This window comes from Phaseolus vulgaris, chromosome 6, assembly GCF_051622355.1.
Source record: "Phaseolus vulgaris cultivar YP4 chromosome 6, ASM5162235v1, whole genome shotgun sequence".
NCBI classification, from domain to species: domain Eukaryota; kingdom Viridiplantae; phylum Streptophyta; class Magnoliopsida; order Fabales; family Fabaceae; genus Phaseolus; species Phaseolus vulgaris.
Window position 1 is genome coordinate 23,809,419 of NC_143503.1, and position 14,186 is coordinate 23,823,604.

At 27.5% G+C, this 14,186-nt stretch overlaps 1 pseudogene; it reads left to right on the forward strand.

The window, feature by feature from the left end:
- The first annotated feature begins 622 nt into the window (after positions 1 to 622).
- On the forward strand, positions 623 to 1,160 carry LOC137832950 (ADP,ATP carrier protein 1, chloroplastic pseudogene; annotated as a pseudogene).
- The last annotated feature ends 13,026 nt before the right edge of the window (positions 1,161 to 14,186 follow it).

The following is a 14,186-nucleotide window of genomic DNA, read 5'->3' on the forward strand; positions in this document are numbered from 1 at the left end:
GAGGAATATATTTTATTATGTTTGCCAACAATTACATTTACATTTATAATACTTGTCTGACTCTTTATGAACAGTTACCTACAAATATTAAATCAACAATTAAAACAGAATAATAAAATTTCACAAATATTAAATCAACAATTAAAACAGAATAATAAAATTTCACGTGCACTTAAATTTATTTGCTGTTAAAAAAACAAAATTTTCAACATAACTCTGTTAACTCATAGTCATGATCGTTCATGGAGCAATATTGGGTAGGAACATATTGAATAGGATAATTTTTACAAAAGAATCCTGTAGTACAAAAAAAGCTTCCCATAAGAGTGCTTTTGATGATGTCAATGGACTTACAATTGATAGCAGAAGCTGGCCACGTAGGATACCAAAAGAAAAAACTCAGTGTTAAACCCTGTTTATGCTTTCAATACAAAACCCTACTTATGCTTTCAATAAAAAAAACATTTTATAATATATACAAGTGAATGCAAATTTGTTATTTAGCATTTAGCGAGACATTTCCTAGTACATATAATTCATAGGAAGTGAATGCAAATATGTTATTTAGCCAACTTTCTGTATCCTTTTTCTTCAACTCGCCAATAGAATTGAAAAAAGAGTCATGGATGTTGTTCTTCAAACCAGAGGTCTTCTCTCTCTCCCCCACAAACCCTATTAACAAGGTCTCGCTTTTACACCCCTCCCAGAGTTTAAGGCACAAGCTTTTCTCACCAAAGCCAAAAGTCCTTGCTGCCTCTTCTCTTTCCTTCAGTGGGTTCCAAAAATTCTCAGAAAAACACAATGTCTTTGTCCAAAGGGACAAAAGTCAAAATTTATTCTTGTGCAGGGTTGAGTCTTCAGCAGCTGCAGCCTCCTTTGGGGAACCAGAAACTGAGAAGCCGAAGTTTTTGGGTGTTGAAGTTTCCACCTTGAAGAAGATTGTGCTTCAGGGGTTGATGTTCTTTTGTATCCTCTTAAACTACACCATCTTGAGAGACACAAAGGATGTGTTGGTTGTGACAACCAAAGGAAGCAGTGCTGAGATTATACCGTTTCTCAAAACTTGGGTGAACCTTCCCATGGCCATTGGCTTCATGTTGTTGTAAACTAAGTTAGCTAATGTGTTGTCCAAACAAGCTTTTGTTTGTTCTACGTCATGACTCCACTGCTAGCTGTTGTATAAGTAGAGGTGGCAAAGTGGGCCGCATAGGCCTCTCCCGCTTAAATCCGCAAAAATGTGGGTCGGATTTGTCCGTCCTGCATACAAAATGCAGGCTAGTTTTCATGACCCATCCCGTATGCGGGTTGGTCCACGTGCTTGCGGGCCGACCCGTTTTTTTTTTTTAGCGCACAACAATTACAGGAGAAGTCACGCGGAGTCGCAAGCGGAGCGAGCGGCGACACTGCAAAGTAGAGTGCCTCGTGTGTTGTGTGCATTTTTTCGAACAACGTAACTAAGTTGTGATTTGAGTGAAAACCTAATTTTCTTTCACCTAAAATTGTCACTCCTCTACTGGACCATTGCTGTCAAGTCAATTAATTTTTAATTTTTTTTTGGCAGACTAGCGGGCCAGCCCCGCCATGCTGTGGCCCGCGCAAGCCACGGGTTGTACGGGACGAACTAATGCGGGTTAGCGGATTGAAAACGTCAGCCCACCCGGCGTGTTTTGCCACCCTATGTATAAGTGGGTGCATTGTAGAACATATTCATGAAGAGTGCTAAGTACAATTTATTCCATCCGTGCAAAGAAATGGCCTACATACCCTTGGATGAGGATACCAAGGGGAAGGGGAAGAAGACGGTCATCGATGTACTGTGCAACCTATTAGGGAAACCAGAGGAGACCTTCGGTGAATCTAACGATTGGATCCTTGGGAGCAGGCTCAATATAGACTTTGTATGGACTTTGATCAATAATAAAATAAAATTTTGAAGTTTATCGGTTGTAAGTAAATTTAGAATTTTTAAAAAAATATATAAAATATAAATTTACAAATTTTTTTTTTAATAAATATTTGAATAATGAAATATAAAATATTTATGTAAATTTAAGTTAATTAAATTTTGTGAAAAAAAAAATAGTTTTAGATTCATTACAAAAGAATGATAACTTAAATATGTTGGTACGTACTTGGTAACATAATATAATATCATATTGTAAGATCCCAAACTTATAAAATAATATATATATATATATATATATTAAATCACATTAATATAACATGATTTAAATATTTTATTTTATGTTTTGATTTTAATTAACATCAATAACACATGTAAGGCGAACTTTAATGAGTAGACAAATTAAAGATTTTTGTCTTACATGCTTCATCTTGTGAAATGTAAAGGATAGATGAATCAAAACTTTCGTTTGACATTTGTTTGATGAAACTTGAAGGACAAACGAATCAAAACTTCGCTTAACGAACTTTATAAGACAAATGAAGTAAAAGTTTCATCTAACGCTTCTTTCGAGGAACTTTAAAGGATAAATGAAGTTGAGGTTTTATTTGAAGTTTGTTTCACAAACTATAAAAGACACACAAACTCAAGGTTTCATTTGACGAACTCTAAAGGATAGACAAATTTGAGACTTTGTCTAATGCACTTCTTTCACGAATTTTGATGGACAAATGAGCTTAAGACTTTGTATGACTTGCTTATCTCATGAACCTTAAAGGGTAGACGAGGTTATATTTGACATGTTTGTTTAACACACTCTTGATAATTGATGAAGTCAAGACTTCTTCTAACAAACTCAGCTTTGAAATTTATTTAAATAATATTTATTCTCACTTTCTTTTATGTTTCTTGTTCCTTTTCTTAATTAAAATGGTAAAAGATTTTCACAAGCAAAATTAGATAGATTGTCCATACGTTGAACGATTCTTAATTGTAATTCAAGCCACGTTTCCCAGCCTTTAGTGGAATATGAACGCTCAAAACAACACTATAACTTTCAGGGGCAGGGTTTACCGCTACTAACGTTTCTAAATGGAGTTATGATGATTTCGATAATAAGTCTCATCACTATCACATTTATGATTGTTGTCACCACCACTCACGTTAATCCATCGTTATAGTAATTGGTTAGTCCATTTCATGCACTACAAAAAAATCATTACATAGTAATCAAAGTTAGAGACAAAAACTAATTAGTCACTATATATTTAACTAAATTAGATACTATTTTAGAAATACAGTGTTGTTTAAGTTTTTTTTTTAGGATTAAGGATTTGCCTTTGGCGCAATTTACTGCCGGGAGGGTATTGAAAAATAAGATTGCTACAAAGGACAATTTGGTCAGGCGTGGGGTTAAGGTTGAAAATATCCTTTGTTGTTTATGCAAGGTAAAAGAGGAGAATTTGTATATTTTTTTTTTGGTTGCAGTAGTGTGAAATCTTTGTTATGGGTGGTTAGGATTGCAATCGGTTGATCCTCTTTTCCCTCATTCTCACTTCTTGCAGTTCAATTTGTGTAATGCCCCAAAATCTATCAACTTGATCTTGGTGAATGTGTGTGTTGCGGTGATTAGTGAGATTTGGTGTCATAGGATTAAAATCATCTTTAAAGGTGGAGTGGTGGATCATTCAGAAATTTTTCCATAGCTCAACCGAAGGTTTGGTCTTGGATTTCCTCTAAAATCCTCTCGGTTAGTTTCTCTTATTTAGATTGATGTCTTGATCATTTGGTATGTCTATTCTTGTTTTAGCTTGTTAGTTTATGGTTTAGGAAGGGAGGGGGTGTTGTAGCGATTAGGTGTTTGGATTGTCCCTTTTGGGTAGTTTGTTTGTGTAAGGCTATTATTGTTGGGACAATTGGGTTTAGCGGTTTGTTAGGTTTGCTCTCTTTGTTGGTTTCTTTGCTAGACGGTTTTCGGTTAGGGCATCTTGTTGTTTAGAATAGTATCGTTGGTTGGAGAGTTTTTTTGCTGGCTAATTGTTTTGATACTTTATATAAAGATGGAATTATCTCTGAAATGATTTTTATTTATTTCTTTCTTGTCGATAAAAAAATTATAATATATATATATATATAAATATAAAGAGAGAAAACATTTAAAAAAAAGTAATTAAATGATTGGGAATTTTTTTTACCAACTTTGTCTCATAGGATTGGTTTAATACCAAATTGATGGACTCTTGAGAAAATGTTCTAGAGATTTGCGTTTGATGCGTTTTGATAAAAGATTAGTGAGAAGCAACTTTACACTTATCAACGAAGGAGACTTATATTCTATCTAAGTAAAGTTTTATCAGATAAATGTTACAAATGAAAATGCTTGCATCTATAGTTCGGCAGATGATCACATTAATTTTCACCTTATATTTCAGTGGGAACACTTGCTTTTGATAAAACCTATACATCTCACACCTGGTTTGAACATTGATCAAATATATATAAATTATAATTTACAAATATTATTTAGAAAGGAGTGTCACGTGTTGTGATGCTTATCTTTCACCGATTTTAATATACATATTCTGTTGAAATAAAAAGAAATATGTTGATTTACAATTTTTTAAATAGAATGAGCCAGTACAAATGGTTAAATAATTTATGTATGAAAAGAGTTTAAAGATTTCCGAAATTTAAGATGAATTAAAAAGCCATTTTCATTTCATATAAAAAAATAAAAAAATTCTGATAAAAAATATTAAAGAAAAAACAAAAGAGAAGAACCGTCCTAAGACTATTGGAAGAAGTTATTAATTCAAATTCTATTAGTCAACAATTGAATGTCATCAAATTCTATTTAACATTATTTTCATTTCATTCTTTCATCATCCTTACGTTTTAAATTAGTTATTTTCAAAATCAATATTTTAAATTTTATTATTATCCTTTTTAGCCATTAATAGGATGCAAAGTTAATATAAAGTCAAATATTTAGATGAGGGGATAGAAACATTAGTTAATATTATATATGCAATAGCCAAATGAAGAATTTATTAGTAGAAAGCATTATTATAGCCATGCATAGCCGACCCATAATGGAATTATAGATGACGTTGAAGATGACGTGGCTTATGATAGGTCCCAAGCTCTATTTCCTTTAAAAGTTGTATACATGCATGTAGTCACGTGTTTTTTTCTATATCCCAGACAAAAATTATAAAACCTTTTATTTCAAATAATATATATATATATACATAATATGTTTAAGGTAATCCACAGTAAAATAATTATTAAATAAAAACTAATTTTTAAAATAAATTAATTATTATATTAATTAAATTAAATATTTATTTTTTATTATATATTTTTTAAATTCAAAATAACATTTATGTTTGCTGTTGTTCATATTCTTAAATAAATTGTACTTTTATTAAGGAAAGTTGGAAAGTTGAGAGAATAAATTAAATATTATTATTAACTAATGATAAACTCTTTTTTTAATGTTTTGTGATGCTTCCGCAAGTAGATAGATGCACACTCAACCCTAGAAGAATGTCACATCAATTGCAATTATTTTTTTGGAAGTTTCAAATAGAAGGGAGGAAGTTAACGAAGTTTCCAAACCAAAAATGATACTTTGAAACCGAAAAAAAAATACATATTTGAGAACCTATTATAATAATATAATGATATATATATATATATATCAGTATTTTAAATTAAAAATAAAATAAATATAATTAAAATATTAATTTATTAAGTTGTTAGATAAATGTAATTATTATTTGGAACATTCTTTATATATATAATATTAGTTTATTAAATTAAAAAAATGGAACTATATTTACTATATTATTAATAAAAATGTTTTCTATAATTTATTTTTTATTTTATTTTTAATATTATTTGATTTTATTAATGATATATTTTAATTGATAGTGTATATAGTATAAGAAATAACTTTAATAAAAAAAACTAGTAATGTATTTGAAAAGATAATTAAAAATTAATTTTGAATATTATTTTCATATCATATGTACATAATATAAGTGTGTTATTGTTAGTTTTTTTTTTTTACTTTTAAATAATTATTTATTATGGGTCGAAGATATTATGTGCAAGTAATGAATTTAGAATGAAAGACTTCATTATATCTAAAGAAGATAATTGATATTATAAATATTCTAGAAAATTATAATTAGTTTCTATATTTCAATATATCACACATCTTAGAAGTGAATTAACCATTTATTTAAAATAATGATTATTGTGTTATAATGTTATGTGTTATTTGTAATTTATTATTCTGTTTCAAAATTATATATGGTATTTTAGTTAAAATTCTATGAAGCTTTTAATGTGATTTGCTATGTCCATATTCTATAAGAACAAACACTAATTATCTCTAATAGAACTATGTAAAATATTAGAAATAATCACTCGTCAAAATTGTGGGATTAGTACATTGACTTGTCTTTAAACCAATTAATTTGATTTGACCTAAAACCAATTAATTTGTTGCGAATTTAAACCAACTAATTTCAAATATCTGGCATAGACTTTTAACATTTAATATTTGAAGTGTACTTTTCTCACACTTTTACACACTGACAAAAGTTTTATTTTTCTTTTTTAGTATAAAAAGGTTATTTTTCTTTTAAACATAAATTTGACAGTCATTTTCACTGAAAATTACATTTTCATTATTCAAATCATGCTTACCACAAAGTCAAAAAACGGAACCTACAGGTTCTAAGTCTTCTGTTCAACATCCTAGTGGACACAACGCAGGACACGATGCGATCACAAATCCAAGTTACACGCAATTATGGGTTTAATCGCAATTAAATTACTCATTTAAGTTTTACAGGGAAACTATAATTAATGAGAATGAAACAATGAAGTAATAATATAGTGTTTTCGGATGATATGGCATATCTTATACTTGTTTTCATGATAAGATATGGCGTATGAGGAATTATGTTCGTTTTTAAGATAAGATTGAGGTTATTAGGGTTATTTTGGTTATTAAAGATTTAACTTGTCTAGTGGATAATTCGTCTAAAGCTTTAATAAAGATTGATATGGTTGATTTAAATGTGCTCAAGTTTTTTTGTATTAACATTCGTATTGGTAAAGTTCTACGTCCTCTTCGTGTTAGATGAGAGTTTCTTTCACCAGGCTGGGTTAAAATTAACACTGATGAGGTTGTTAGGGGATATCTTGGTCTTGCTACTTGCAGAGGTATTTTTCGTGGGAGTATGGAGGAGTTTATTAGAGCTTTTTTTGCGTTTCTTGAAGTTCAGATTGCTCTGGTTGCTGAGTTTTATGGGGTTATACATGTTATGGAGGAAACTCGAAAGATGGGACTTTCTAATGTTTGGCTGGAATGTGATTTTGCTTTGGTTTGTGTTGCGTTTACTGCTAGGACAAATGTTCCTTGGATGCTTCGTAATCGATGGAATGTTTGTCTTAATTACTGTGGAAAAATTAGGTTTACGGATACTCATATTTTTCGTAAATGAAATTAAATGCGTGTTGTGATAAGTTGGCTAATTTAAGATTTTTTCATAGAGAATCTTTTCTTTAGTGTAATAGGCTTCCACCTTGTCTGTTCTTAGAATTCTTTATGAATAGGTATAGTCTACCTATGTATTGTTTTTGTTAACATATGAGTTTTGGTCTAGTCCCCGTATTTTTGTATTTTCTTTCTTTTTTCTTTTGTTTAATAATATTTTTTTATGTGATAGTAAATTATTGTTGTTGCTTGAAGTGTCAGTCTAACTGAGATCTTAGCTGAAATCTTAAGTTGCATATTAATAACATAAAAAAATTTATTTTAAAAAATATAATGTTTTAATAATCGAAAAGGAGTATATGAGTGAGTAATGATAAAAAAAGCAAATGGTTGCAAAATATAGTGATCTGCATGGTGGCGCCTTCAAAATCACGAGGCTTTCATTGTGGGTCCTTCTTGTGCCGCCGCCATTTGCTGATAATGGGAACAGATAAAGGAAAGCTATGAAAGACAGCTGCGTGTGGTTTCAGGATGTGGGACAGATTCAAACACGCAAGAAGAGGTAAAGCAAAATTTTGGCAATTGAATGCAAGATATATTCAGTTACCTTTTGACTGAAAAAAAAAAAAAAAAACTCCTGTGAGAAATGCCTGAAGTTTGGTTTCTTCGAAATTCCCAAAAGAGCAATAGTTCACTGTGGAAGAAGAAATGTTGAAGCATATCTGTTATCCGATTGTGGACTCATCTGAAGAAAACATAACCAACGACGAATCTTACGTATATTCATACATAATTGTTTAAATCAATTTATTTATAACATCAGTTAACTTAATTCTATAAATAATAACAATAATAAATAATTATTTTTAGCTAAATAATTTTTCTTTTTCTTTTTAATTTTTCTTTTGCTATCACTCCCTCAATTTCGTTAATTATACAATAAAATATTGAAGATTCCACATCGACTAGAAATAAGAGTGCAAACCTCATTTTATGATCTGGTTTTATAGATTTTAGTTAGGCTTAAAGTTTACTTCTTAATATGATATTAGAGTCATTTAAAGTCTATCCTAGCAAGTGTTTGTTGGGCCTATAGTGCCACTTGCTATTGGGTCGTTATCGAACCACTCATAATATGTTGTCCCACGCACGAGTGAGGGGTGTGTTGGAAATAAGAATATTTCATTGTATATAAGTGAATGCAAACCTCACTTCATAAACCAGTTTTATGGGATTGAATTAGACTTAAAGTTCACTTTATAATAGAAAATAAGTTATTTGAGTACAAATAAATAAGAAATAAAACTGATGTGTTAATGAGCAATTGGGTTTATCAAAAATGAATTTTTTTTATTCTAATACCTTCTTAGTACAGGAATAAAAACATACAGCCAGGAATACGATTTTCTTGGAAATTAAACATATCTATAAAAAAATCAGATTACAGATATCAAAACACATGGTTCATTTATTTAAATGTGTAACGGATAATTGTAAGAATCGAAAATTGCTGAAGGCAACACCAACATTTAAAATATTTAATTGACACTTGTATTTGTTAAAAAGAACAGGGACAAAAAGACAACAGAGAGAAACATGTGAGTTAAAAGTGAAGAAAATTCAAACACTTCGAAAAACAAAATAATAATTCTAAGCAAATATACTTGAGTAGTGTATTTTTTTAAGAGATTAGTGTAATTCACTTTGTTAATTATTGATATAGGAAAAACAAAATTATCACGTATTTGGATAAATTGTTTCATTGACACGGTTTTATTAAAGAAAATGTGTCAGAAACACACAACTTCATTTAAGAATTAATTTAAAAATAAAATTCATAAAGATTTATTTAATACAATTAGTTTATTCATCAATTACCCAAATTTAAGCCTTGAGGAAATGGCGGTGGTTGGGCAACTACTTAACTACATTACACATGAAAGAAAGTTGGCACAGTCTATGAAACCCTTTAAATTAATAAATAATTTTTAGTCCTTATTTAAGTAAAGTCATTTTAATGTTGAAAAATGTTAGTAAAGAGTTAAGGTAATAAAAATATTTTATTTTTATTAAAGCTTGATAGAGTGCATTACGATTTTAGTTCCTGTAGAGAAAATGAATGATATGATCATATGATCCTTGAAGAAAGAATGTCGCTATGAGGGTTTGTTAATATAACATGTTAAATATACTTTATTGCCAATTCTTCTTTACATATATAAACACATATAAATTATAATATAATACAAAATTAAAACTATATAATAATATCTTATGGACAAAAAATTTAATCGTTATTTAACAAAAGAATCTAAAATTTATTATTCATGTCAAAAACCTGAAATGATGAAAATGATTGTGGATGGTTTTTTTCTGCTCTAACTCTGGGATAAACTTTTTTTCTTTTGAAAGTCCCATTATGAAAAACGTTTTCCATCTTGGAGCACTTCATTTTGGAATGTGTTTTTTCGGCTTATGGGTTTTCAATTTTGAAATTCATTCTCAGAACTCAATTTCTGAAAACACCCTCGTTATTTGAAATAAAATAAAACGGGTAATTCGGGATTTCAAAAAGTAATGAGGTGCAGGAAGAAGAATGAGAGGTGCAGGAAGAAAGCTCCTATGTTTTAAAGTAAAGGAACACATTAACAAGGCTGCTTCTTCCTGCAACTCCATACCTTCTTTTCTCACCTTCATAGATTTTCGTATTTCCAAAAATGTCCCTATGTAATATTCTGGATTACATAATCTGGAAGTCATTTTTAAAATTTGTAATTAGCTTCCGGATTATGTAATGTGGAAGTCTTTTTTCAGATGCATGATTACTTTCTAGATTACATAATCTGAAAGTCTTTTTTAACGTCCGGATTATGTAATCTAGAAGTCTTTTTTCAAATGCGTTTCCAGATTATATAATCCGGAATATTTTCATATTGTGTATGTATGGAGGTGCTGAAGAAGATATAGATGTGCAGGAAGAAACAGTCCATTAACAATGGAGTGGACTAGTACAACTAAGCCTAATTGACCAAAAAAATAAAATTTCCAACATTCCATTAAATTATAAGTACTTCAGTTTATATAAACAACATTTAAATATAAGAATATTTTATACTTTATATACTTATTTATTAAATTATATACAATATATTATAATGCGCACGTGTTGCATTTAATCATTTATTAGATAACAGTTTAAGATAAATCTTAATTTTAATTGAAAAGTTATCATAATTCAATAAAAATTAAGCATTTACAAATATAAATAAATGTGCACTAACGTATGACATCATTACTAATATTAATACTTTTTTAATAATATTAACTTATATAAGTAAAATAAAATTATAGTAAAAATATAAAATATACAAAATATATGTGAAATAATAAAAACAATTATGTTTAATAATTATAATATATTGTGTTATTGGTCCAATAAATCATCTACTTTCAGAAATATAGTGGAGATAAATGTTATAAGTTGTAATAATTTACTTTCACTATAAAAAAAATTAAGTATACAAATTAAACGTCATTACAATTGGAAGCTATTGGAGGTACTATATTTTAAATATGATTATTTTTAATTATCTAAAACAAATTAAAAATACATTTTATTTAAAATATAATAATTTAGAAACAAATATTAAAATAAAGATTAATAAGCAAGGCTCAACAATTTATCGAAGAAATTGATTAATGATTTAAGATTTCTTTTAAAGGTATAATGAATTCTGTTAGATGAAAAAAATATCATTAAAAATTAGCTAAATTATATTAAGTATCAATGATTTTAAACAGAATTGAAATATAAAGTATAGAATATATGTGAGTAGTTGTTTGGAAGAGTAATTGTTTGATGGATAGTTACATTTTAAAGAATAAATGAATAGTTATGGATGTAAATGTTATTTGTAAATTAGTGTATGAGAAATAACTCTCAGATATACATAAATAATGTACTTTTTTTTTTAATTGTGTAAAAGTTAGAGATAATTATATATATATATATATATATATATATATATATATATATATATTTGTCATACTTTACTTTGAGACTTTAAAATTAAAAATTATTTTATATTTTCCATAATTTGTTTTTGCTTATGAACTTATTAATTTATATTTTAAATTTTAATTCGATCGAAGTAGAGATCTCAAATACATCTAGACGTTTTCTTTTAAAATTCTTTACATTTTTAAAATTAATTTTGATCATTTAAGAAATTATTTAAAATATTAATTAGAATATTTAAAACATACAAGTCATATTAAAAAATAGCTGGTTATTAAAGTCAACATAAAACTACTTACATAAAATTCTATATATTTTTATATATCTAAATTGAAAGTTTTAAAATTTATTTAATTTTGAATTAGATAGTTTAAATTGTTTAATTTTAAACAATACTATATTAAAATTTAAATGAATTTGTAATGTTATTGCAGAAGAGTCTTTTAATTATGATTATTTAGATATTTTCTTATAGTTTTGAAATCCTTGTAAATACATCTAGTATTAGAAAAAACATATTTTTTATAACGGTTTGAACTATCGTAATTACTGACAATAAAGATGACAATTATTTTCTTAATTATTATTGTTTAACAGGAAAAAGTAATAAATATTATTTTTAAATTATTAATGGTGGACTCTAATCATCAAACTGATGAACGAGAAATTCAGAATCTTTAAGGGAGAAGTGACAGAAAAGAAAGATAGAAATTTTAGAGAGATGATAGTTTTTTTAAAATGAAATCTCAATGACTAAATTTTCTATTAAAAAAAAATGCAGCAGAAATCGTTTCAGTCATAAAAAAGCATTAATCACTATATCACATAAGTTCTTTAGTTATATTATGATTTTTATTATACTTATTATATTATTCCTAATATAATTTATACTTATTATTATTAATAATAATTATAATAAATATAATTATATTAATAATAATAATATAAATAATAATAATAATATAAATTATAATAATAATAATAATATAAATTATAATAATAATAATAATATAAATTATAATAATAATAATAATATAAATTATATTAATAATAATAATAATATAAATTATATTAATAATAATAATATAAATAATAATAATAATATAAATGATATTATTAATAATAATTATATTAATAATAATAATTATATGAATAATAATAATTATATTAAAATAATAATTATATTAATAATTATTATTATAATAGTAATTATAATTATATTAATAATTATTATTATAATAGTAATTATTATTATGTTAATAATTATTATTATTATGTTAATAATTATTATTATTATGTTAATTATTATTATTATTATATTCATATTATTAAAAAAAAAAGAACTCTAAAAAAAGTGTTCACGGTGTTTTAAAAGAGTTCACCGGGGATCTCGTCGGAAATTTGATAGCGGCTGCGATTAACTAAGGGAAGAAGACAGAGGAAGATCCATATTGGATCCTAGCCAGAGAGAGTTGTTGACTTCTTCTAATGACTTATTTTTGGGAAATCGCATGAAACATGTAAATTCGTTACTGCAGAGATTCAGGTGAGTGGGGGCCACCTTTCGGCTCAGGTTCCAAGAGGTAAGTGATAACTGATCCTCGCCGTTAAATTTATCAATCAAATGTTTAAATTAAATTAGTTATCGGCTCAGATCTCTCTCTCTCTCTTCTTCTTTTTCTTAATTGGAGGAAAAAGAAAAAATATGATTGGGTTACACAAACTCCCTTAATAGTGTGTTAAAAGTAAAACCTAACTATATAGTGGATTGAAAGTGAGAATAGTACACAATAACGAAACCAAGAACTGCATGACATAAAACAAAAAATGATAGTATACTAAATAAAACAAAGCAAATTTTACAAGGAAGAGGGTATATATATATTAATTATTAATTTTGCAGTTGGTTGAGATGAGCTAGTGAACAACAACTTAATGACATAAGAAAACTGGTATGCAAACAGTTTCACATTCTCACTGTATTTCTTCAAGTTCTTGGTCTTGGGCTTCCAAGTCTGTGGTGTGATGAGGCTGTGGAGTGGTGTCTTGTTGGTATAGAAAGAGTTTCACATTCTCACTGTATTTCTTCAAGTTCTTGGTCCTGGGCTTCCAAGTCTTTGATGTGATTTGTGTCTTGTTGATCTTTTCGGAGAAAATGAATGATATGATCCTTGAAGAAGAAGCATGCAAAGAGAATTAATTATTTAAAAAATAAATAGAGAATTGTGGAGAGTTTCAAGTTATACGTCTGTCTTGTCCACATGTAATTGTTGTTTGCTCATTTTTTTCATTTACAGTTAACGACATTTATCGTCCAAGTGTACTGTCTCCACAATATTTTCAAGCTTATGAGATCTAATTTAATCCATGAAATAGATGATTCAATTCTAAATAAACAAAAAAAATGTTCATATTGCAGAACCGAAGGTCACAATAGAAACAATTGTCCGCACAAACAAACTTGATAATAAAATTCAATTTTAAGTTTGATTATTAATTTACTCATTTTCTTTACCTAAGTATTTATTCCTTTATAAAATTTTTTTTTATCAAATTAATTTCAAATATTACATAACTTATAATTTTAATTATAATTGAATAATTATAATATATATTTATTTATTTAAAAACAATAAATTTTTTTTAAAAATATGACGTGAACAAAGTCGTGTCAACTTGACACGATTTCAGGTTGATGTGGCAGAAGTCGTGCCAAGTTGACACGACTTCTACACATGACTTGCCCTATA